Consider the following 26,291-nt stretch of genomic DNA (forward strand, 5'->3'; position numbering starts at 1 on the left):
ACAGAGCACAAACAGAGGGAGAGGCAGAGGGAGAGGGAGAAGCAGACTCCCCGCTGAGCTGGGAGCTGGGGCTCCATCCCAGGACCTGAGATCATGACCTGAGCTGAAGGCAGACGCTTAACCGCCTGAGCCACCCAGGCACCCCTCGCCTCTTTGCTGTTAACCTTGCCTTCCTGTGGTTTGTTTTCCAATGAGCAACCAAAGATTATCTTAAAATTTAAGACAGGTCTTTGTCACTCTTCTGCTGAGGTTTTGTTTTGGTTTTTTTTTTTTTACCATGCCTAAAGGGCCCTACCAAGAACTTTGGACCACTCCTTCCCTCCTCCACTGTGACTGTGACCTCCTTTCCTACCACGGCTTCCCTCCCCTCTTTTGTTCCAGCTACAGTAATCTACTTTGCTGTTCTCCTTCAGTGCCACGAAAACTCCTAGTCAGGAGCTTTGTGCTTGCTCTTCCTTCAATCAGATACTCTTCCCTCCATCCTGTAAGGCTTCTGATCACATCATCAAATTTCACCTTCTTGGAGAGGCCCTTCTGGATTACACTACCTAAGATAAGAAGGCCCGACCACATCTGTTTCTCCTCTTCCCCTGCGTTGTGTTTTGCCATAGCACTTATCACCACCAGATATATTTACTTGTTTTCCTCGGACCTTTCCCTGGCCCAGAATGTCACCTGTATGGAAACAGAGATTCTGTATTGTCCGCTGTTACCTCCTTAGATCTGAAACTAGTGCTTACACATAGTAGGCATTCAGTCAGTATTTGTTGAGGAAATCAGTGAGCCTTAAGACCTGAATGTAGAAAGTAATTTGATTTGCATTATAATAACTGGATCTGTTAAATAGTGAGGCCCCTTCTAATGGGGTCTGTTCTGTATAAATCTTTCTGTGCATACCATACTTTTTACATTTAACTCAGATTACGATAGTGTTTCATAGTTAGGCTAAGGCTCAGACAATACTCTTGGTATCAAAATGCAGGGCAATATTATTATTTTAAAGATTCTTTTTAGGGGAATAATTACTTTTTTGTTCTTTTGACATAGACATCTGACCCTCAATTACATTAACAGACCTTATACACATGAATGGAAAGAAGAATAGCCCCTTTTGAATTCAGGCTAAGACTTTATCAGTATGAAGTGCTTCCCACAGGGTTCTGCTGAAAGAACCAAACTTCCATCATAATGAAATTGCAAATTCATTTGTACATGCCCTTTTTTATTTGAAAGCTACTTTTTGATGTTTGGTCTGCAATTAGATTTATTGTTTAAGGTCACAAATATGCAATCCTGACTAGACCAAGTTGTCAGAATCCTTTATCTATTCAGCATTGCACAAAGATAAATGGCTATCTCTTAACAATAGCGTACCAAAGCCAAAATTTGTTCCCACTTGTATGTAATCTTTAATCAATCTGCTGCTTTCTGTTTTCCAGTCAGTAGACGCCTAGCCTAACCCGCTCACCACCCCACCTATCTAGAAATTGCCCAATTATGGGTTTTAAATTACTGAGAAACACTTCAGATGGAAAAAAGATAAGTTTAAGAATGTTAATGCTATAATTTTCTCATGCATATTTTTAGCTTAACATATGAATTCTTTTGCCTTTACCCTCATTCTGTGTGGGGTGAGTAATTATGTAGTATGTTAGCTAAATTCTGTGATTACATTTCTCACTGTTAACATGATCGCAAAGTAGATCATGTTTCTTAATTAAAATGAATTCTTAAGTGTTTTAAAAGATCTATGCACACGAATTAAATTCTTTTCTGAGATTCTGTGTGTCCCCCAGTAAAAATATCTACATTTAGACTTGTTCAGAAGGACTTCTTATATTTTTATGCATTTCCTTTGTGACCTTTCATATAAAAGGTATACTGAGAGAGTTGCCCAATTAGATTTGAGGCTGTACTTTTTATCCAAGAATATCCAGTGTCTAAAATTAACATACATTTGAGCATCATTGTATCACCAATCTCTATAGTTTCTCCAAAGGATTCTGATACTAGATATACAACAATTCTTTAGTAACTTGATCATACTTATAAAGCAGGCCATTAAGACTAGTATAGTAATGTCCCCATTTTAAAATCTTGTTTAAATATTTTTTGCAGATCTGAGAATCTTTTTTTAATTGTCATGCAGTTTGAACCTTCCCCCAGTTAAAAGGAATACACTATTTCAGAAGGAGGTATAAGAGAAAACCACAGTTTTTAAGTCAGAGGAACTTTTTTTTTCCTGAATTCCGACTATTATTTATTTTGTGACCTCTTGGAAGTTGCCCGTTTTGGGGGAGGGGGCCTCTGCCCAGCTATAGAATAGAGAAATACTTATTCATAGAGGTGTGATATAATTAAATGAGACAACACATATAAAGTGCCCAAAACAATGCCCAGCAATAGTAAATACTCAATAAATATTATTTGAACTCCTGCCTCTGTGCCCTCCCCTTACCCCCACTCTGTTCCCGTTGCTATGTTATCCATTCTGATTGGGCTTACTCAAAAGTTAAAACTGTTGAACTAAACTTGAAGCCTTTTTGTGCCTGCCAGCTCTACATTGCTCTGCATTCACTGAATTAATAAGTAGGGAGAAGTCAGGACCTTGAATTGATCTATTCATAATACCCAGCAGGTGTATGTGGCCTTTTCTTCTCAACAATTTGCTCCCCCAGGGATTGGGTAAAATGAATATTCCACTCTGAGCCTTCATTTTAAGTCCACATGGAGCCCTTAGAAGATATACTTAAATCTCTCTTCCACCTGCAAATAGGAGAGTTGAGCCTTAAATTATGTTAATTTGACATAGGAAATTTTAATCATCCTGTGTAAGATGGCTTGCTTGTTTGTTGCATTTGTACTGCTCAGATCACTGAGTCCTAAAAGTTTCACCTTTTAAAAGTAATCTGTTTCAGGGGCGCCTGGGTGGCTCAGTCGTTAAGCATCTGCCTTCGGCTCAGGTCGATCCCAGGGTCCTGGGATTGAGCCCCACATCGGGCTCCCTGCTTGGCGGGAAGCCTGCTTCTCCCTCTCCCTCTCCCCCTGCTTGTGTTCCCTCTCTCGCTGTCTCTCTCTCTCTGTCAAATAAATAAATAAAATCTTTAAAAAAATAAAAAAATTTTAAAAATAAAAGTCATCTGTTTCAGAATAAATTTTAATAGCTACTTAATATACTACTTTATATCTCAAAAATTGTTACTTTATCATAATTTTTATTGTTTTAGGTGCAAAGATGGTTTGAAAGGATTTACATTCTCTGCTCTTAGGTAAGTAGTTTATTTACCTTATGTTAAGAGAGAATTTGCAAGTTAACTTTTTCAAAAAGTAATATTATTGCGCATAATTACAATAGATGTTTATCGACTTAGTTTTCTAGCCCAAAATAATTGCAGGAGTCACAGTCACTTTTACGATATTTTATTAAAAGAGTCTAATTTATTGGATTTCTTCCCCCCTAAAAATCAGTCAATCAACAACTGTTTTTGGAGGTGCCTGGGTGGCTCAGTCGTTAAGCGTCTGCCTTCGGCTCAGGTCGTGATCCCAGGGTTCTGGGATCAAGCCCCACATCGGGCTCCCTGCTCAGCGGGAAGCCTGCTTCTCCCTCTCCCACTCCCCCTGCTTGTGTTCCCTCTCTCACTGTGTCTCTCTCTGTCAAATGAATAAGTGAAATCTTTGAAAAAAAAAAAAATCAACAACTGCTTTTGGGACCTATTGTGTGCCTCATATCACTGGGTGTTAGGAAAGAATTAGAAGAACTCTCTCTTCAAGGAGCATTGGAAAAACAAAGCTACATGTGAATAATTACTGCAAAATTAAATACTGAATTGTGTGGTACCACATTATGGGCTTCATTAGGACAGGGCTCATGTCAGACACATTTTGAATCATAAGCTTCACTAGAGTCACTAGAATCTGCTTTTCACCCTGTATGCCATCTCTTGCCATAGTTATTGGCCGATAGTAGTAGATAGTGTAGAAAAGTTGGTTGGCAGCACTTCCATTGTATTTTACAGTTCACCAAGCATTTTCACATAGATTAGAAAATTTTCACAGCAGTTCTGTGAGATGGGTATTTTTATGCCCATGTGACGTGAGGCTTAGAATACTTAACTAATTTAATGTCACACAGTGACTGCATATACTTACTTGAAACCTAATGCTCTTCCAGTTTGTATTATAAATGTTGCCTCTTTTATTCTCCTAAGTACATATAGTAGATGCTTAGTGAAGATTAGGTGTGGAGTATTTATTATAAATATAGGAGGGAAAAATTAGGGTAGCCTTCGGTATGCTAGAAGATTTCATATGACTGTCTTTTTTAGGTTATTTTGAGGATCAAATGAGTTAATGCATGAAAAGTGTTTAGAACTGTGCATGGCACATAGTGCTCAAGAAATGTTGGCTATTACTGTTATTATTATTCTTATGGGGATAAGCCTTAAACTGCACTTGAAGGATAGCTTTAGAGAACTAGAAGGGAAGAGGAGGAACCTTCTGGGTAGAAGTGAATAATGTTAGCAAAAGTATGAAAATTATAAACATAAAATATGAGGTAAGAGTGGGAAAATCAACTTAATTGGTATGAAAAGCTTATTTTAGGGATCATAAGGTTTTGTGGGGTTTTTTGATTTTTTAAATGATGGTCAGAGCAGGGCCAGATTTTGGAAGACCTAAACAGAAAAAAAAGAAGACAAATTTGAATTTGATAAGATGGGCAGTAGAGAGCCACTAAAGGGTTTTGAGCAGGGTAGTTGACATTGTTTCAGAAAGATTAGTCTGGCCACAGTATTTGGGACAGACATTGTGAAAGAGAGAATCAGAAGGAAGAAAGATGAAGTGATAAGGACTGGGATTTGGCGACAGTGGAGGATTAAAGAGAAAGAGGCAAAGTTGAGACTGGTGTCGAAGGAAATGAAGACCTACTGATTGATATTTTCCTTCTTCCTCTTTCCCTCCAATCCTTGCTACGAGCCAAGTTTTGAAAACCTAAGTACATGAAAAAAGGTGCTATTAACAGAAAATCAGATGGTGTGCAAGGAAGCTAGTTTGGGAGGGGACAAATTGAGTCCCCTGTGTGAATAAGAGTATCTTTGGTTGTGGAAACTCTGTGGTAACAGTAACTAAGTCATAATACACAGCGGTAATTTTTTCATATTATATTTTTCATTGAAAGATCATGAAACATTTCAGAAAATAACTTTTTGTTGTTGTTGCATTGAATGTGAAGATTCTATGTTATGTCAAAAGTTTATAACAAAACCAAAAGTTGGTTTTCCTAAAGAGAAAACTTTGCCTTTTCCCGTGTCTCTCCATAGGCTCCCAGAATCCTTACAGAAACTCAAAATGTATCCGATATTTTTGTGTCTCTTCGTCAAATCCACTCAAAATAAGGGGCTGGATAACTATTTGCACTTAGAATTTACTCTGTATTATAGGAAAATATTCTGGAAAAAAATGGTTATTAATTCTTGCTAAGTTAGTAGAAGTTATGAGAACAGATAGAGTCAAAGATAGAGTCAAAGGCTGGGAACCAGTTCAGGAGCCTTATGGTATACCAAACCTGCATCAACATAGTTTAATACTTAGAAGTGTATAGGCAGCTTAGTGATTAAGAGCCCAGGCTTTAGAGTCAGACAGTTTTTTGGGTCCAAGTAATTGTTTTTGGATGTGGTCAAATGCTTTTTCATGCTAACTCTCACGGAAATGATGGCACCTACTTACTTCGTAGTGTTGCTATGAGGATTAAATGATTTAATCCTCTGTACTGTCCTGTCATATAGTAAATGTTCAGAAAATGCTCATTATTACTATATTTGATCATTCAGTATGTATTAATTAAATTTTTACTATGTGCCAGTCCCTGGGGTGTAATAGCAAAAGATGTATAGAGTCTCACAGACCCACAGTTTAATGGGAGATGCAAACTACTAATAAGGTGCTTCTGCTATTGGGGACTCATTGGGCTTTGATAGCACAAGGGAAGGATTGCTAACTCACTGCAGCTTGGGCGGGGACAGTTTCTCCAAGGAAGTGACCTCTAATCTGAGATGGTCAGTCCTGGCCAAAAGAGAAACAGTGTTATGAACAGTGTGAGAGAGATGATTTTATCTGTTCTAACATAGTTTTTGTCTTGTTTATAAAGAACAGTAGTACAGACCTTGAACTCTCCATGCACACCCATGATTAAGAACCAAATTCTTTTGGAATAACAGCTACTGAGACTGCACAGCTGCCACCTTGTGACAATCTCATTACATGCCCTTTATGATTTAATAAGCTAGATATTTTACCAAGTTTGTCCGAATGAGATGGGATACAGTTGTTGATAGTAATAGCTTGTTTCACCTCTCTTTTCTGAGTGTTTACATTTTCTTATTCTATTTGTCATAGGTCCCATGTTCCAGAACCTTAGTGTAGTATTACTGATCCCTTGTTTTTGTCTGCATTTTATGGTATTTTCTGAAAGTTCAGCAGGTAGAGTTCTCTTAAGAAAGCTTAGTTATTCTTTATAAGAGCAATGACTCATAGTGAAGATACAAACAGCAAAAATGGAAAACTAGTAAAGGATACTGATTGAATGATATCTAATGGTAGCAACTCTTTTTTTCTTTTCTTTTCTTTCTTTTCTTTCGCATTGTCTGGGAAAAAAATACTCCAGTTTTGATGAGATAAGAATAGTGTCTTCTCCCAGATATTAGGTTTTTCAGAAGAGAAATAACTAGATTAGAATAATATTGAGTTTAAGGTTTTCTAATGAAATTATGTGAGAATGCATGGAATCTTGACCATTTTATGATTCTCAGTCTTTAGTTTCCTCCATTTCCCTGAATATCTTTATATGACCTAATATTGCATTGCAGCTATTTTATGACTCAAAGTGACATGAGATATAACTTTATACTGAAAAATGAGAACCTCATTCAATTGTAACTATTAGTAGAATTTAGACAAAAAAATAGAATTTTTTGATCAACTAGTAGACCCAAGTAAATATTTCACCTGCTTTTTTGTTTGAAAAAACTTCAAGGTGTGTAATATCTTTAAAAAGTGGTAACTTAGGTTAAAAGGGTGCATCATAAAAGTGTTATGCTGTATTTTACTTGGTTAATTTGATTTTAAAATACGTGCATTGTTGGGAAGCTTGGGAAGATGGTGGAGTAGCAGGACCCTAAGTTCACCCCATCCCATGTTGACAACTAGATATCACTCACATCGATGTAAATACGCTAGAGGGCAATCCAAAGATGGGTAGAACAAACTCCACAACTAAATGTAAAGAAGCTGCATCTGAGGGGGTGCCTGGGTGGCTCAGTCAGTTAAGTGTCTGCCTTCAGCTCAGGTCATGATCTCAGGGTCCTGGGATCAAGTGCCATGTCGGGCTCTCTGCTCAGTGGGGAGTTTGCTTCTCCCTCTCATTCTCCCTCTGTGCTTTCCCTCTCTCTTTTTCTCTCTCAAATAAATAAATGAACTCTTTAAAGAAAAAAAAGCTGCATCTGAGAGGTTACCAAGGGTAGAAACAGTGGTTGGGAGCTGCCCACAGGAGGGAGGGAGCTACGGGTGTAGAGAGGGGAAAGAAAACAGTCTCTCACACTAGGGATCCCAAACCATAACATCTGGCTTTGAAAACCAGAGGGGCTGAATTCCATGAGTTTGTATAAATCACAGGATTTGGAGTCTGGAGCTTAAAAAGTCAGCTGACTCAGCACCGGGCAAGATGGGAGAGTGAGTGATAGCTGGATCTTGCCTTTAAAGATACAGCAGCCCATAGAGAGGCAACATAGAAATGACAGTTTGCATAGTGCCTGGGACAAACAAGAGGAAGATATGTTTATACTGATTTTGAGTGTGTTAGGGGACTTCTCTGGGAACAAAGGAGGTGGCAGGCACCATTTTCCTCCCCTGCTGCCCAGCATAAACACAGGGCCACCTGTGGGCAGCACTGCACAGACACTTGCTACCTAACCTGCTAGCAGTGTGCCTTGCCCATGTGTTCTCCTGAGGACTGGCACACTCCAAGCATGCTGACCTCAGCCCTTAGCTCACCTGATGTCTTCTCAGAGCTCGCAGCCTGTGTCTCACTAACACCACAGAAAGCAAGCAAAGCCCACAACAGATACAGAGTCAATGAAGATGTCTGGACTGAAAGAAAAAGCGACTCAGACACAACACAAGCAACACAAACAGGAGATTCCCCTGAAGTGCCAGGTTCTGGTGAACAGGGGACACTATACTGCAGAGCAGTACAGGACCTCTTCTTCATGAAGCCATTACTTTCAAGAGCAGAAGGTGTAGCTGACTTTCCTAACAAAGAGAAACTGATACAGACAGACAAAATGAGGAAACAGAGGAATATGTCCCAAATGAAAAAACAGGACAAAATCACAGCAGGAGATTAAGTGAAACAGAAAAAAGTAAGATGTTTGATAAAGAATTTAAAGTAATGCTCATAAAGATAGTGGACTTCAGAAAAGGGTGGAGGACATCAGTGAAACTCTTGACAAAGAGATAAAAAATGGGTGCCTGGATGGCTCAGTCATTAAGTGCCTGCCTTCAGCTCAGGTCATGATCCCAGGGTCCTGGGATCGAGCCCTGCATCGGGCTCCCTGCTTGGCAGGAAGCCTGCTTCTCCCTCTCCCACTCCCCCTGCTTGTGTTCCCTCTCTTGCTGTGTCTCTCTCTGTCAAACAAATAAATAAATAAACTCTTTAAAAAAGAGAGAGAGATAAAAAATAATGTATCAGAGGTGAAGAACTCGATAAATGAAATTAAAAATACAATAGATGGAATAAATAAACAGTAGGCTACAGGAAGCAGAGGAGCCTGTAAGTGACCTGGAGGATAGAGTAATGGAAAGCAATCAAGCTGAACAGGTGAGAGACAAATAAATACTACATAATGAGAATAGACTCAGAAAATTCAGTGACTCCATCAAGCATGAGAGAAAGGGGGACAGAAAATGTATTTGAAGAAGTAATAGCTGAAAACTTCCCACATCATGGGAGGGAAACAGAGATCCTGATTCAGGGGCACAGAAATTCCCCTGTTAGGATTCAACCTAAGGAGGTACACACCAAGACACATAGTAATTAAAATGGCAAAAAATAGTGATAAACGAAGAATTTTATTTTATTTTATTTAAAGATTTTATTTATTTGACACAGAGAGAGAGATAGTGAGAGCAGGAACACAAGCAGGGGGAGTAGGAGAGGGAGAAGCAGGCTTCCCGCCAGGCAGGGAGCCCGATGCAGGGCTCAATCCCAGGATCCTGGGATCATGACCTGAGCCAAAGGCTGACACTTAACGACCGAGCCACCCAGGTGCGCCAGGAAAGAATTTTAAAGATTGTAAAAACAAAAGATGGTTACATATACAGGAAACCCTATAAGGCTATCAGCTGATTTTTCAGCAGAAACGTTGCAGACCAGAAGGGACTGGTATGATATATTGAAAGTGCTCAAAGGGAAAAATTGGAAGCCAAGAATATTCTATCCAGCAAGGCTGTCATTCAGATTAGAAGGAATTTCCCAGACAAACAAAAGTTAAAAGAATTCATGACCACTAAACCAGCCCTACAAGAAATGCTAAGGGGGGCTTTGTAAGAGGAAAACAAAAATCATAAGTAAGAGTAAGAAAAAACAGGAAGTACAAAAACAACAAAAAAATAAGTATATCTATAAAAATCAGTCAAGAGAAGCACAAAATAAAAGGATGTAAAATATGATACCAAATATCTGAAATGTGGAGAGGAGAGGAGTAAAATTAAGCAACCATTAGCTGAACATAGACTGCTATATGCGGAAGATGTTATATATAAACCTAACGGTAACTACAAGTCAAAAACAGTAATAAATTGAATGAGATCTTGCCATTTGCAACGACGTGGATGGAACTGGAGGGTATTATGCTGAGCGAAATAAGTCAAACAGAGAAAGACATGTATCATATGACCTCACTGATAGGAGGAATTCTTAATCTCAGGAAACAAACTGAGGGTTGCTGGAGTGGGGGGTGGGGTGGGAGGGATGGGGTGACTGGGTGATGGATACTGGGGAGGGTATGTGCTGTGGTAAGCGCTGTGAATTGTGCAAGACTGTTGAATCTCAGATCTGTACCTCTGAAACAAATAATGCAATATATGTTAAGAAAGAAAAAAAGAAGAAAAATGTAGCAGGAGGGGAAGAATGAAGGGGGAGAAATCAGAGGGGGAGAAGAACCATGAGAGACGATGGACTCTGAAAAACAAACTGAGGGTTCTAGAGGGGAGGGGGGTGGGAGGATGGCTTAGCCTGGTGATGGGTATTGAGGAGGGCACGTTCTGCATGGAGCACTGAGCATACTAGCAAACAATGAATCATGGAACACTATATCTAAAACTAATGATGTAATGTATGGGGATTAACATAACAATAAAAAAATTTAAAAAAAACACTAATAAATTAAAAAAAAACAATAAGGAATCCAAATATTTTGCTAAAGAAAGCCAACAAATCATGAAAAAAGAGAGCAAGAGAAGAAAGGAACAGAGAGGAACTATCAAAATAACCATAAGTCAAGTAACAAAATGGCAATAAATACATACATATCAATAATTACTTTGAATGTACATGGACTAAATGCTCCAATCATGGCACATGATGACAGAATGGATAAAAAAGCAAGACCCATCTACATGCTGCCTGCCAGAGACTCATTTCAGACCTAAGGACATATGCAGACTGAAAGTGAAGGGATAGAGAAACATCTATCATGCAAATGGAAGTGAAAAGGTAGCCTGAGTAGCAAGTTATATCGACAAAATAGACTTTCATACAAGGGCTGTAAAAAGGGACAAAGGACACTGTATGATCATAAACAATACAATCCAACAAGAAGATATAAAAATTGTAAATATTTATGAATCCAACTTGGGAGCACCCAAATAAATACATAAAGCAGTTAATAACAAACATAAAGAAAATGATCAATAGTAATACAATAATAGTAGGGTACTTCAACACTTCACTTACATCAATAGACAGATCATTCAAACAAAATCAACAAAGAAACAGTGGTTTTGAATGACATATTGGCCCAGATGGATCTAACAGATATAGTCAGAACATTCCATCCTAAGACAGCAGAATACACATTCTTTTCAAATGTACGTGGAGCATTCTCCAGAATAGATCACATATTAGGCCACAAAACAAGTCTCAACAAATTCAGAAAAATTGAAGTTATAAAAATACATCTTTTCTGACCACAATGGTATGAAACTAGAAATCAAGCACAAGAAAAAACATGAAAAGCACATAAATACATGGAGGTTAAATAACATACTACTAAACAATGAATGAGTAAATCAAGAAATCAAAGAGGAAATAAAAAATACATGGAGAGAAATGAAAATGCAAACACAATAGTCCAAAATCTGGGATATAGCAAAAGCTGTTCTAAGAGGGAAGTTTATAGCAATATAGGCCTACCTCAAGAAGCAAGAAAAATCCTAAATAAACAACCAATCTAACCTTACATCTAAAGGAACTAGAGAAAGAACAACAAACAAAGCCACAAGCCAGTAGAAGGTAGGAAATAATAAAGATTAGAGCAGAAATAAAGTAGAAACTAAAAAAACAATAGAACAAATCAGTGAAACCAGGAGCCAGTTCTTTGAAAAATCAACAAAATCATAAGCCTTTAGCCAGATTCATAAAAAGAGAGAGAGGACTCAAGTAAATAAAATTAGAAATGAAAGGGGAGAAGTAACAACCGAAGCACAGAAATCAAAAAGATTGTAGGAGAATGTTAACCTATGTCCCAGCAAACAAAAGTCCAGGACCAGATGGTTTCACAAGGGGATTCTACCAAACATTTAAAGAAGAGTTAACACCTGTTCTCAAACTATTCCAAAAAATAGAAAAGGAAAACTTCTTAATTTATTCTATGAAGCCAACATTACCCTGATACCAAAGCTAGATAAAGACACTACAAAAAAAGAGAAATACAGGCCAATATCTCTTTCTGAACATAGATGCAAAAATTTTCAACAAAATACTAGCAAACTGAACCCAACAATACATTAAAAATTCATTCACCAGAATCAAGTGGAATTTATTCCTGGGGTGCAAGGGTGGTTCAGTATTCACAAGTCAATCAATGTGATTCATCACATCAATAAAAGAAGGAATAAAAACCAAATGATCATTTTAATGGATGCAGAAAAAGCATTTTAGAATATAAAACATCCATTCATGATAAAAACCCTCAGCAAAGTGGGATTAGAGGGAACACCTCAACATAATAAAAGCCATAAATGAAAAACCCACAGCTAACATAATATTCAATGGTGAAAAACCGAGAGCATTTCCCCTAAGGTCAGGAACAAGACAAGGATGTCCACTCTCACCACTCATATTTAACGTAGTACTGGAAGTCCTAGCCACAGTGATCAGAAAAGAGGAAGGAAGAAGTAAAACTTTTTCTATGTGCAGATGACATGATACTATATATGGAAAACCTTAAAGACTCCACCAAAAAGCTATTAGAACTGATAAATGAATTCAGTAAGATTGCATGATAGCAAATCAACATATAGAAATTCATGGTATTTTTATATACTAATAAGCAACAGAAAGAGAAATTAAGAAAGCAATTCCATTTACAATTGCACCAAAGGTAATAAAATATCTAGGAATAAACTTAACCAAGGAGGTGAAAGACTTGTGTAAAAATATATAAATTATCTTTTATCAATGTTTTATAGTTTATATTTTATATATATATATTATATATAGTTTATATATTTATAAACAATATTTATAAACATTGATAAAAGATGTTGCTGTTTCTACACAAACAAGTGGAAAGATAATCTGTGCTCATGGATTGGAAGAACAAATATTGTAAAAGTGTCCATACTACACAAATGTATACAATCTACAGATTTAATGTTATCCCTATCAAAATACCAACAACATTTTTCACAGAACTGGAACAAAGAATCCTAAAATTTGTATGGAACCACAAAGACCCTGAATAGCCAGAGCAATTTTGAAAAAGAAAAGCAAAGTTGGAGATGTCACAATTCCAGACTTCAACTTATACTACAAAGCTTTAGTAATCAAAACAAGCATGGTACTAGCACAAAAATAGGCACATAGATCAATGGAACAGAATAGAAAACCAGAGGTAAACTCACAATTATATGGTCAGTTAATCTTCGACAAAGCAGGAAAGAATATCCAGTGGGAAAAAGACAGCCTCTTCAACAAATGGTGTTGAGAAAAGTGGACAGCAACATGCAAAAGAATGAAACTGGCCCACTGGCTTACACCATACACAAAGCTAAATTCCAAATGGATTAAGGACCTAAATGTGAGACATAAAACCGTAAAAATCCTAGAAGAGAGCACAGGCAGTAACTTCTCTGATATCGGACATAGCAACTTTTTTCTAGAGATGTCTCCTGAGGCAAGGGAAGCAAAAGCAAAAATAAAACTATTGGGACTACATCAAATAAAAAGCTTCTGCACAGCAAAGGTAATAATCAACAAAACTAAAAGACGGCCTATGGGATGGGAAAAGATATTTGCAAATGACATATCTGATAAAGGGTTAGTATCCAGAATTATAAAGAACTTCTATAACTCGATGCCTGAAAAACAACTAATTCAATTTAAAAATGAGCAGACAAGATGAACGAACATTTCTCCAAAGAAGACATCCAGATGTCCAACGGACACATGAAAAGATACTCACCATCAGTGATCATCAGGGAACTGCAAAGCAAAACTGCAATGAGCTATCACCTCACACCTGGCAGAATGGCTAAAATCAACAACACAGGAAACAACAGGTGTTGGCAAGGATGTGGAGAAATAGGAACCCTCTTGCACTATTTGTGGGAATGCAAACTGATGCAGCCATGCTAGAAAACAGTATGGGGATTCCCCAGAAAGTTGAAAATGGAACTACCCTACAACCTAGTACTCACAGTACTGGGTATTTACCCAAAAAATACAGAAACACTAATTCACAGAGACACTACGTGTACCCTCTGTTTATTGCAGCATTATTTACAATAGCTAAATTATGGAAGCAGCCCAAGTGTCCATCAATAGGATAAAGAAGAGGTTTTATACACACACACACATACACATATACACACAATGGAATATTGAGCCACAAAAAAGAATAAAATCTTGCCATTTGCAACAACATGGATGAGCTAAAGAGTATAATGCTAAGCAAAATAAGCCAGCTAGAGAAGGACAAATACCGTATTATTTTATTCATATGTGGAATTTAGGAAACAAAACAAATGAGCAAAGGAAAAAAAATGAGAGAGAGAGACAAACGAAGAAATAGACTCTTAACTACAGAGAACACACTGATGGTTACCAGAGGGTAGGTGGGTGGGGGGTGGGTGAAATAGGTGAAGGAGATTAATAGTACACTTATCTTGATAAACACTGAATAATGTTGAGTCAGTGTATTATGCACCTGAAACTAATATAACACTGTATGTTAACTATGCTGGAACTAAAATAGAAAACTTAATAGAAGAATTTATTGCATTATTAAAGAAATGGCTGTCAGCATTTTCTTATAAAGGATAAGATTTTATTTAAATTTTGAAAAACATTATTTCAAATGATAAGGTACTCTCCAAAATGTATTTGTATATTAACAGAATCAGGATGGGTTTTTTTTCCTTATTGTCTTTTTCCTTTTATTTTTTAAAGGTGAAAATGCCTCACATTGTGCTCTTTTCTTTAGGTTTATTGTAGGGAAGGAAGAAATTCCCACACATTCTTATTCACCAGAAGCAGCATATGCAAAAGTGGAACAAAAGACAGAGAAACATGAAGAAAAGCCAAGAAGATTGAATATAATTGCTCTAATCAGGAAACTTGTGGATTCAGTGTAAGTTTTTTATCTTGATATTTAGCACACTGTGTTACTGTTTTATATGATATTTGTACTTTGCCAAGGTGTTTTATTTTCTTTTCAGTAATGATATACATATATATCATATCTATCTTTTTTTTTTTTTTTACCAGAAACAGTGCATAGAGTTTTATAAAAGGCACATAATGGCAAGTCAGTGTTATTTATTATTTTTGTCTGGACTATAGACCAACATATGCCTTTAGAATAGATTTATATGAACTTGTAATAGTTTTCTATGTCAAACTAGACACAGTTGTAGGAGGCTAGAATGGGGAACTTTAGGAAACAGGTTAATATGTGCTAATCAAATATTCCAAATGTGGAAAGGAGAAAGAAAAGTTCTGGGGCACATTCAAGAAGATAGAGGAATAATAAGGAGCAAACCTTACATAAATGTTTTTTGTAAGAGTAGAAATTTTCAGGGCTTTGGAAATGGAATAAAACATCTTTATTTGTATATTATACAAAGAAGTCTGAATTTCATACAAATAGTATTTGGTTTTTTTGGTTTTTTTTTTAACTTTGTCCTTTTTTTGTTGTTGTTATGTTAGTCACCATACAATACATCATTAGTTTTTGATGTAGTGATCCACGATCCATTGTTTTCGTATAACACCCAGAGCTCCACGCAATATGTGCCCTCCTTAATACCCATCACTGGGCTATTTCAAGTATAGGAATTATACTTCTATATAATATTAAAATACATCTATAATTAATAGAAAATTTAGTGATTTAAAATTAGAACATCAGTTAATAAAAATAATCTTTGTAGTGATATTTTAGAGAGTGTTGAATGAATAGCCAATATAGAAAGTTAGGGATCAGTTATGGGAAGCTGAAGCCAATAAATCAGACCTTAGACTCTCATTTCACCCCTGCTGGCTTTGTGACTTTGGGCAAGTGATTTAACCACTCTGGACCCTAAAGTCCTCATCTGTTAACTTGGGTTAATGATCTCTGTTATGGAGTGTTGCGTCCATTAAATGAAATAACATGTGAGTTGCCTCACGTACATGAGCACAGAGTAGGTGCTCAAAATTTTTACTGTATTTAAAGACTTTGTCTTCATTTTAGTATACAGCACATACAGAAGGTAAGAGGGAGGGAAGGAATAACAGATGGCAGGAATAATTGTGGTAGTAAACTTTTTTAAAAAATTTATGTATATCCTTTTTTTTATCATGATAAGTGCACTCCTTAATCCCCATCACCTGTTTCACCCATATCCCTAACTACCTCCCCTCTGATAATCAGCAGTTTGTTCTCTGTAGTTAAGAGTCTGTTTCTTGATTAGTTTCTCTCTTTTTTTTTCCCTTTGCTCATTTGTTTCCTAAATTCCACATATGAGTAATACGGTTGAATATTACTGTGTGTGTGTGTGTGTGTGTGTGTGTGTATACCACCTCTTCTTTATCCATTCATTGATTGAAATGGGCTGCTTCCATAATTTGGCTATTGTAAATAATGTTGCAATAAACATAGAGATGCATATGTCCGTTTGAATTAGTGTTTTGTAATTTTTGGGTAAATAGCCACTAGTGAGATTGGTAATGAACTTCTTAATTCTTAAGCAAGTTCAAAATAGTTACTGATCACCTGAGTGAAGAAAAGAGACAAGGAATCCCTATTCATGGAAATCATGTCACCATGAATCAGAGGGGAATGCGGAGACGGGAATGCAGAGAATGTATTATGTGGGTGAATGATGCCTTGGGTATCAGAACTAATCAGGTCATGGCAGAACTTGTCAGACTTGCCTCCGTGAGTCCACTGCTGTGGAAGCAGATGCAGGGTAATACATAAGCAGAGCAGATAAGACAGGAGATGGGGAGTCCAGGTTTTGAGAAGTTTTAATAACAGACTGAGGGAAGATTAAATGACAGTATAGCTGATACCAGAATTGAACTTCACTAGCAAAGAGAGTTTAACGATTTCTGTGTAGTTCCAGTAGCACTGGCTGAGGAATGCCTTTGAAGAGGACACTTAGAAGTATGAAGAGTGATGGTTTACACATGGCCACCCCTCTCTGATTTACCTCTTTTAGGTCCCAGCTTTAATCCCTCAACTTCACATGGCCAGATATGTCCCATCATCCTGATGACATAAGGGCTACGGGCAGCAGGAATCCCTGCCGCCCCCTTGTCGGTGAAGGGCTACACGTATATGCCAGCTGTGGTGCAGAATTGGATTTCCGAAAGGGTTTTGCTAATCAGTTTGCAAATGGAATTAAAGAGGTGTGGAGCCAGAATATCACTCTACACATTATTGTTACAAACAAGAAACTTAATGTGTTCCAACCATGAGATAATTAATTAACTGCAGTCTGCAAGAATTACAAAGACTACTCATTTTGGAACATGAACACTTCATAGAGAAAGGGGGAGAGCCAGACCCCTGTTAGATATTTTACTTACTTTTTTACGCCTCAATATAGTCCTGGAGTCAGCATACCAAATAATTAAAAATCTATGTGTCTTGAACAGTAGCCCCCCCAGCAGAAACATTTACTAAACACCAGAGGACCAAGTGGTTTGCATTTAAATCACAAATAACCTACTTTTGAATTCCCACATGATCTATTACTCTATTTATTTTAAAAACTGAATTTTGAATTCTAATACCGTATCATGTTTCTTTTCCAGATGTTTTCTCTCAAATATAATTAAGTATAAATTCCTGTAACCTGAGCACTTTCTCATTATGATTGTTGCTCAAGTACTGACTTCATGGGTGACTTATGACCGTTATACTCTACAGTAAGCAACTTAAAGCTTCCAAAAGATTTGGCAGAGTATAGAGATAATATATTACATATTTTTCATATTTAGTCACAAATATTTACCAATGTTTTTTCTGTTCTGCATTTAAGTATTTTGACTGCAGTCACATATTTTATGCACTGTGTCAAATGGTGAACTGAAAAGAAAAAAAAATCTGTTATCTTTGCTTTTTTATGTCCTAAGAAACCAAAAGATGCATGCATTTAGAAACAAGTAGGTAATGTTTTCTGCTTTTTTTGGTTAGAGAGTGTTAAGCACATCTACACACATACACATCATTTATTATTTTTGTCTTATTTCAGATGTAAGCATGGACCAAGGCATAGGTGTTGCAAACACTATGAAGATAATTGCATCTCTTATTGCATTAAAGTAAGTATATAAAAGTATCACTGTTAGCCATGGGGAATATATACAGAAATAACTTTTTAAAGATTGTATTTATTTGAGAGAGAGAAAAAACATGAGTGGGGGGAGGGGCAGAGGGAGAGGGACAAGTAGACTCCCCACTGAGCACAGAGCCAGATGCTGGGCTTAATCCAGGACCTGAGATCATGATCTGAGCCAAAGTCAGACACTCAACTGGCTGAGCCACCCAGGCGTGCCCCATATAGAAATAACTTTTGAATTAAAGCATGATTTCAAAGTAAATGGAAAAATAGACAGTAATTGCTATCATTCTTTGCATTTGACTTGAAGAATGAGAAATTTGTGAAAAATAGATAACAATTTAGCTTTTAGTATTCATTTACCAGATCCTTGGTTAATTAATTTTAAAATTCGCTTATTTAAAAGTTAGTGAAGGGGTGCCTGTGTGACTCAGTCGGTTAAGTGTCTGCCTTCAGCTCAGGTCATGATCCCAGGGTCCTGGGATCAAGCCCCGTTTCGGGCTCCCTGCTCAGGGGGAGTCTGCTTCTTGCCCTTCCTCTCCCTCTGCCCCCTCCCCTGCTCATGTTCTCTCTTTCTGTCTCAAATAAATAAAATTGTATAAAAAAATAAGTGTAAAACTTTTAAAGTAGAAGAGAAGGTGAAGCAACAACAGCAAAAAAGACAGAAAAATAAAGTTATTAAAATTTATATGTTGTAATGTGTTCTCATTAGAATGCGTGCTAGAACAAGGTTCCTGGGGTATGCTGTCTACTAGTGGATCAGCAGTCATACACATACCCTGTGCGCAATCTGATACAGTGGCATTTGGTGTTGGACTTGTAAAGCTGTTACATTTTTGAAGGCATGGAGGTTACTGGAGCATGTTCAACAGTTACTCTACATGAAGGAAGTTAGCTGTGCCCACTGGCAGAAATTCCTCCCTCCCTAGTATATTTGTGTACTAGACTGTCTCTGCTCACACCCGTCCCCCGTTCTGTGCCTGCCGTCCTTCCATCCTCCATCACCACCACCTCTGGGGAGGAAGTCATTTTCATGCAGTTAGTCTGGTGCAGGTGGCACCACCTGCCACAAATTCTCTAGTTTTGTCTGTCACAATCCTGATGCTTTAAAAAGTTTATGTTCTTCCTTTATAATATCTGATCCCCACTCAGTTGGTGATGGGAAGTTGTACAGCACCCCCAAAAGACAACCTCCCAGCAGTCACTCTGAGGAAGAGGGACTGTATCACATTTTGCTTCTGAATGTGAATGCCTGTGGTCTAATATTGATGGTGGCATATACCCAAGCTAACACTTACCTTAGAGTCCCTGAAGATATGAGCAGAGGTTAAAGCAGTATTTTTTCATTTGTGCAGTGGTTTCTGAAACACTCCTTCCAAATCTGATTTCCTGCCCCACTTGTACAATGGCGGGGGGGCGGGCAGCAATGTTGCTGGCAGCCCTCAAGATCTGCCAGCTCCCAGGCAGGAGTTACGCCCTCCAAATGGATGTAATTCTGATTTAAGGGGAGACTTCAGGAGGGGAACTAAGAGAACTATTCTGATTAAATCAGAGGTATTTGAGAAAGTTTGGAAAGAGGGCAAGTGATATTTAAAAAAAAATTATATGAGAAAAGGAGAATTACTGAGGAAGGAAAACATCTAGTCATTGTATCAAAATGTGTACCAGTCCTATAAACTTGGCAATTTATGTATAAATTGGAATATTGTCCATGAATGTAAAATTATTTGGAGACCTGTAGGTGAGGAATTTACGCTACAAATATAGTAAAATACTTTGACAGTGCACCTCATTATCCTAACAGCTCAGTTATACCACATGTTAAATCACATCCCTGAGTAAATATTCGTATGAATTAGCCTTCCCTGCAGCTCACTATGCTCCATTCATACTTTTTGTTGGTTCCTCGTAAGTGCCAATCTCTGTTTTGTCTTTGTGCTTTCTGCCCAAGCTATCTGAAATGTTTTTCTCATGCTAGCTCCTTCTCTTTTCTGTTTAAATGTCACATCCTCTTTCACTTTCCCTTACCACCTAATTTAATATCGGCTGCCTCTTATTTGCCTCCTAGAGTCTTATTTCCTGCACAACACTTAACTGTAATCTGTAATTATTTTATGTACTTACTTATTTGCTCTTTCTCTAATGAGCGTGAAGCTCCATGAAGGCAAAAACTTTGTGTCCTCTTCACCACTCTGTCCCCAGCATCTAGTGTAGTGGTTGGCACATGAGAGGCCTTCAGTGAATGTTTTCTGAATACGTGAAAGGGTGAATGGATGGAAGGATGAATGGATCTCTTGAAAATAGCAAGGAAAGATTGAACAGGAGTGTGATCCTTGAATCTTTAGATTAATATTGTTAAGATTATTAATGGCAAGATAAAGTGTGAACACTTCATGCATTAAACATATACTGGGCAGTTTCAGTTAAGCAAATGCATGGTAATTTATGCTGATTGGTCAGACAATTTAATTTTCATGTTTTAACCAGGTGTTAAATAGTTTCAGGTAAATTAATGAATGTTTCTTCATAGTAATTCAGTTTTTTTCTAAAAAAGAAGGCTGCTCTCTGGAAGATACAAACCTGACCTTTGGAACTTAGCAGGAATGTAGACATTTTTCCATCCCACTGGTGGTGAGAGAGGAGGATGATGGGAGACTGGTATTACAATGTATTGGTTGAATCATGTGAACTACTGTTCTTTTATATAACATTAGCTTTTGTGCTAATTGGAATTTTTCAGCCTCTCAGTATGAAGTGACATTTAAACTTCATTACCCTAAATACTGAAATGAAATTGACCAACAGTAGTCATCCTCTCTGTTCCCTTTTGCCCTATAGATAGTTGCAGGTAATATGGAAAAATGTTGGCAGCAAGTATGCCTAGTAGTGGATTTGCTTTTTCGAGTTTTGTTTAGTATACTTTAAAGCTACCATTTCTTAGAGATGTTTTAGCCTGACACTGTTGAGCATAGAAATAAAAACCTAGGTATAATTATATTTTTTTCCTGGAGAATTCTTTTAACCTGATCATTTAAAAAATTGATATTAAAGGTCTAAAAATAAAATTATTTTTCTGTCAAAAGAATTCCTATTTATAGTAATGATTAAGAAGAGTTCTCTGTTAAAATTTCTGAAAAGATTTTTTTTTTTTTTTGGAATTTCAGTGCTTTTGTTCCTAAAATTCAGTTATGGTTTAGGAATTTTAAATCCTATGTTAACAATGTTAACAAAATGTCAAGAAATGGAAGTTTGGTGCATAGACAAGCTAGGCCAGTGCTTGTGAGCCTTTGAAGTTTTTGAAAATCAAAGATGAAGTATAGTCACTGAAAAATTTTACTCTTATTTTAAGGTAATTGTTTTAAAATTGAGGTCTTTAAGGCTTAATTTTGAAAATACTTTGATATAAACTGGGGTTATTTATTTATTTGGAATTATGTTTTGATTCTGCGACAGTAAAATTTATATCTGACGGACCTCTCCACAGGGTGGCAGCATTTTCAACTCTGCTTGAGTGCAAACCTGGGGAATGAGTCCCAGCAGAATTCCGAGGGAGAAATAAGCATGGGCAGGAGGCAGCTATCGACTCAACTCTTGTTTTGGGAAACTAGATCGGCTCTCCCGTGTGTGCGTGTAGTCCTAAGTGCCATCCACCCAACGCAAAGGAACAAAAGTGCAGAGGACCCGTGCCTCAGCAAAGATCGCCCTTCCTGAGCGTGCACTTCATCTATTGTGTGTTTTTGTGAAAGCATGAGAAATGGAACCTAAACGTAACTCGGAGTGAGAAGCAGGCCTGGAAGGAAGGCTGCTGTGGACTCACCTCTTGTTTGAGGAGATTAGCACTGCTGTACCCTGTGTGCCTGGATGCCTAGTTACCAGGCTACTAACACCAAGAATCAATGCTATAGAGTTACTGCGCTTTAGTTAACATTGCCGTTCCTGAAGCCAGGGGAATTTGACAGTGCTCATGTATGAGAGCCCGGGGAAAGGGTCCCATACCTGAAATGGAGTGAGAAACAGGCCAGAGCAGAAGGCAGCTCTCAACTCACCTCTTGTTTATGAGGCTGGTACCCCTGCCCCGGGTGTGCCTGCAGGCCTAAAGCCAACCACCTAACTCAAAGGAACAACTCTGTAGAGAATTCCTGCTTCGGCTAAAGTAGCCATGCCGGAGGGTGGACGCATTTTGCTGTGTGCATGCGTGAGCGCACTGCAAGTGAGTCCAGAACCATTTTCCGTGTGGGACTCAGGCCCCGGCAGAAAGCAGAACACGACCCCCCACTTGTTTCCTGAGGCTAGCACTGTGGCCCCACATTTGCATGGAAGTCTAATAGCAAGCGTTCTTTTTTTTTTTATTAAATTTTTTTATTGTTATGTTAATCCCCATACATTACATCATTAGTTTTAGATATAGTGTTCCATGATTCATTGTTTGTGCATAACACCCAGTGCTCCATGCAGAACGTGCCCTCCTCAATACCCATCAGCAGGCTAACCCATCCTCCCACCCCCCTCCCCTCTAGAACCCTCAGTTTGTTTTTCAGAGTCCATCATCTCTCATGGTTCTTCTCCCCCTCCGATTTCTCCCCCTTCATTCTTCCCCTCCTGCTACATTCTTCTTCTTCTTTTTTCTTTCTTAACATATATTGCATTATTTGTTTCAGAGGTACAGATCTGAGATTCAACAGTCTTGCACAATTCACAGCGCTTACCAGAACACATACCCTCCCCAGTGTCCATCACCCAGTCACCCCATCCCTCCCACCCCACCCCCCACTCCAGCAACACTCAGTTTGTTTCCTGAGATTAAGAATTCCTCCTATCAGTGAGGTCATATGATACATGTCTTTCTCTGTTTGACTTATTTCGCTCAGCATGATACCCTCCAGTTCCATCCACGTCGTGGCAAATGGCAAGATCTCATTCCTTTTGATGGCTGCATAATATTCCATTGTGTATACATATATATATACCACATCTTCTTTATCCATTCATCTGTTGATGGACATCTTGGCTCTTTCCACAGCTTGGCTATTGTGGACATTCATAGCAAGCGTTCTAACTCGGAGAAACAGCACTGAAGAGAAACCGTGCTTTAGCTACCGACGACCTCTGTGTGGGAGGAAGCAGTTTAGGGTGTACGGTGGTTGAGAGCCTGGGGACGGGTTCCGTTTCGGAAAATCGAGGGAGAGACAGGCCGGAGAGAAGGCAGCTCTCAACTCACACCATGGTTATGGGGCTAGGACCGTTGCCCCGGGTGTGTGTGCAGGCTTCATTAAAACCGCCTAACTCGAAGGAAAAACTCGCTGGAGAATCCATGCTTCAGCTAAAAGAGCCGCTCCTGAGGGTGGAAGCATTTTGTTGTGTGCGTGCATGAGAGCCCTGCAAGGGAGTCCAAAGCTTTTTGTGAGTGAGCCTCAGGCCCCAGCAGAAGGCAGAACACGACTCCCCATGTGTTTCATCACGCTAGCACGGCAGCCCCACTTTTGCATGGAAGTCTAACAGCTAGTGTTCTAACTCGAAGAAACAACACTGTAGAGAAACCGTGCTTTAGCTACCGTCAACCTCTAGACGGACGAAGCATTACACGGAGTACCGTGGCTGAGAGCCTGGGGAACGGGTTCCATACGTGAAACCAAGAGAGAAATAGGTCTGGGCAGAAGGCACCTCTGGACTCAGCTCTTACTACCTGAAGCTAACACTACTGCTCCATGTGTGCTTGGAATGCTATGTGCTCGACACTGACTGGGAAGAAACAAGCCTGTCAAGAATCCCAGCTGCAGCTCATTCGCCTCCCAGGCTACTAACACCAAGAATCAATGCTGTAGCGTTACTGCGCTTTAGCTAACATTGCCGTTCCTGAAGCCGCAGGAGTTGTATAGTGCTCGTGTAGGAGAGACCGGGGAAAGGGTCCCATACGTGAAATGGAGTGAGAAACAGGCCGGTGCGGAAGGCAGCTCTCCACTCACCTCTTGTTATTGAGGCTAGTACCCTTGCCCCGGGTATGCCTGCAGGCCATAAGCCAACCACCTAACTCAAAGGAACAACTCTGTAGGGAATTCCTGCTTCGGCTAAAAGAGCCATGCCTCAGGGTGGACGCATTGTGTGGTGTGCATGCGTGAGTGCACAGCGACTCCAAAACCATTTTCCTGTGAGACCCAGGCCCCAGAAGAAGACAGAACACGACTCCCCACTTGCTCCATGAAACTAGTACTGCGGCCCCACTTTTGCATGGAAGTCTAATAGCTAGCTTTCTAACTCGAAGAAACAACACTGGAGAGAAACCGTGCTTTAGCTACCGTCGACCTCTCTGTGGGCGAAGCAGTTTAGGGTGTACTGTGGCTGAGAGCCTGGGGATGGTTTCCATTTCGTAATATCGGGGGAGAGAGAGGCGGGTACCAAAGGCAGCTCTAAACTCACTACATGGTTATGGGGCTAGTTCCGTTGCCCGGTGAGTGTGTGCTGGCTTAAACACAACCACCTAACTCGAAAGAAAAACTCAGTACAGAATCTGTGCTTCAGCTAAAACAGCTGCTCCTGAGGGTGGAAGCTTCTTTTGTGTGTGTGCGTGAGAGCACTGCAAGGGAGTCGCAAACCTAATTCGGAGGGAGCCTCAGGCAGCTGCAGAAGGCAGCACACGACTCTTCACTTATTTCGTGAAGCCAGCACGGCGGCCCCAATTTTGCATGGAGGTCTAATAGCTAGCGTTCTAACTCGAAGAAACAACACTGTAGAGAAACCATGCTTTAGCTACCGTCGACCTCTCTGTGGGCGAAGCAGTTTAGGGTGTACTGTGGCTGAGAGCCTGGGGACGGTTTCAATATCGTAATATTGGGGGAGAGACAGGCTGGTACAGAAGTCAGCTCTCAACCCACATCATGGCTATGGGGCTAGTACCGTTGCCCAGGCTGTGTGCACCGGCTTAAGCACAGCCACCTAACTCGAAGGAAAATCTCTGTTTAGAGCCTGTGCTGCAGGTAAAACAGCTGCTCCTGAGGGTGGCAGCATTTTGTTGTGTGCGTGCGTGAGAGCACTGCAAGGAAGTCCAAAGCTTTTTGCGAGTGAGACTCAGGCCCCAGCGAAAGGCAGAACACGACTCCCCATGTGTTTCATCACGCTAGCACGGCAGCCCCACTTTGGCATGGAAGTCTAACAGCTAGTGTTCTAACTCGAAGAAACAACACTATAGAGAAACCGTGCTTTAGCGACCGTCGACCTCTAGACGGACGAAGCATTACATGGAGTACCGTGGCTGAGAGCCTGGGGAACGGGTTCCATACGTGAAACCAAGAGAGAAATAGGTCTGGGCAGAAGGCACCTCTGGACTCAGCTCTTGCTACCTGAAGCTAACACTACTGCTCCAAGTGTGCTTGGAATGCTATGTGCTCGACACTGACTGGGAAGAAACAAGCCTGTCAAGAATCCCAGCTGCAGCTCATTCGCCTCCCAGGCTACTAACACCAAGAATCAATGCTGTAGCGTTACTGCGCTTTAGCTAACATTGCCGTTCCTGAAGCCGCAGGAGTTGTATAGTGCTCGTGTAGGAGAGACCGAGGAAAGGGTCCCATACGTGAAATGGAGTGAGAAACAGGCCGGTGCGGAAGGCAGCTCTCCACTCACCTCTTGTTATTGAGGCTAGTACCCTTGCTCCGGGTGTGCCTGCAGGCCATAAGCCAACCACCTAACTCAAAGGAACAACTCTGTAGGGAATTCCTGCTTCGGCTAAAAGAGCCATGCCTCAGGGTGGACGCATTGTGTGGTGTGCATGCGTGAGTGCACAGCAAGTGAGTCCAAAACCATTTTCCTTGTGAGACCCAGGCCCCGGAAGAAGCCAGAACACGACTCCCCACTTGCTCCGTGACACTAGTACTGCAGCCCCATATTTGAATGGAAGAATAATAGCTAGCTTTCTAACTCGAAGAAACAACACTGTAGAGAAACCCTGCTTTAGCTTCCGTCGACCTCTCTGTGGGTGAAGCAGTTTAGGGTGTACTGTGGCTGATAGCCTGGGGACGGTTTTAATATCGTAATATCGGGGAGAGACAGGCCAGTACAGAAGGCAGCTCTCAACCCACATCATGGTTATGGGGCTAGTACCGTTGCCCAGGGTGTGTGTGCAGGCTTAAATGAAGCCACCTAAATCGAAGGAAAAACTCGGTTGAGAGCCTGTGCTGCAGGTAAAACAGCTGCTC

The 26,291-nt window shown here is 39.5% G+C and overlaps 1 long non-coding RNA gene across 1 annotated transcript in view; it reads left to right on the forward strand.

The window, feature by feature from the left end:
- The window catches only part of LOC144379788 (uncharacterized), a 76,149-nt gene extending 58,060 nt beyond the window's left edge, over window positions 1-18,089 (forward strand). The window contains exons 2-4 of the long non-coding RNA XR_013443168.1: window positions 3,228-3,269; window positions 14,760-14,906; window positions 18,019-18,089. This is a non-coding gene — a long non-coding RNA (uncharacterized LOC144379788). The remainder of the gene's footprint in view (window positions 1-3,227; window positions 3,270-14,759; window positions 14,907-18,018) is intronic.
- Window positions 18,090-26,291: the final 8,202 nt, after the last annotated feature.

The sequence above is a fragment of the Halichoerus grypus genome, chromosome 13 (genome assembly GCF_964656455.1).
Source record: "Halichoerus grypus chromosome 13, mHalGry1.hap1.1, whole genome shotgun sequence".
Classification (NCBI taxonomy): domain Eukaryota; kingdom Metazoa; phylum Chordata; class Mammalia; order Carnivora; family Phocidae; genus Halichoerus; species Halichoerus grypus.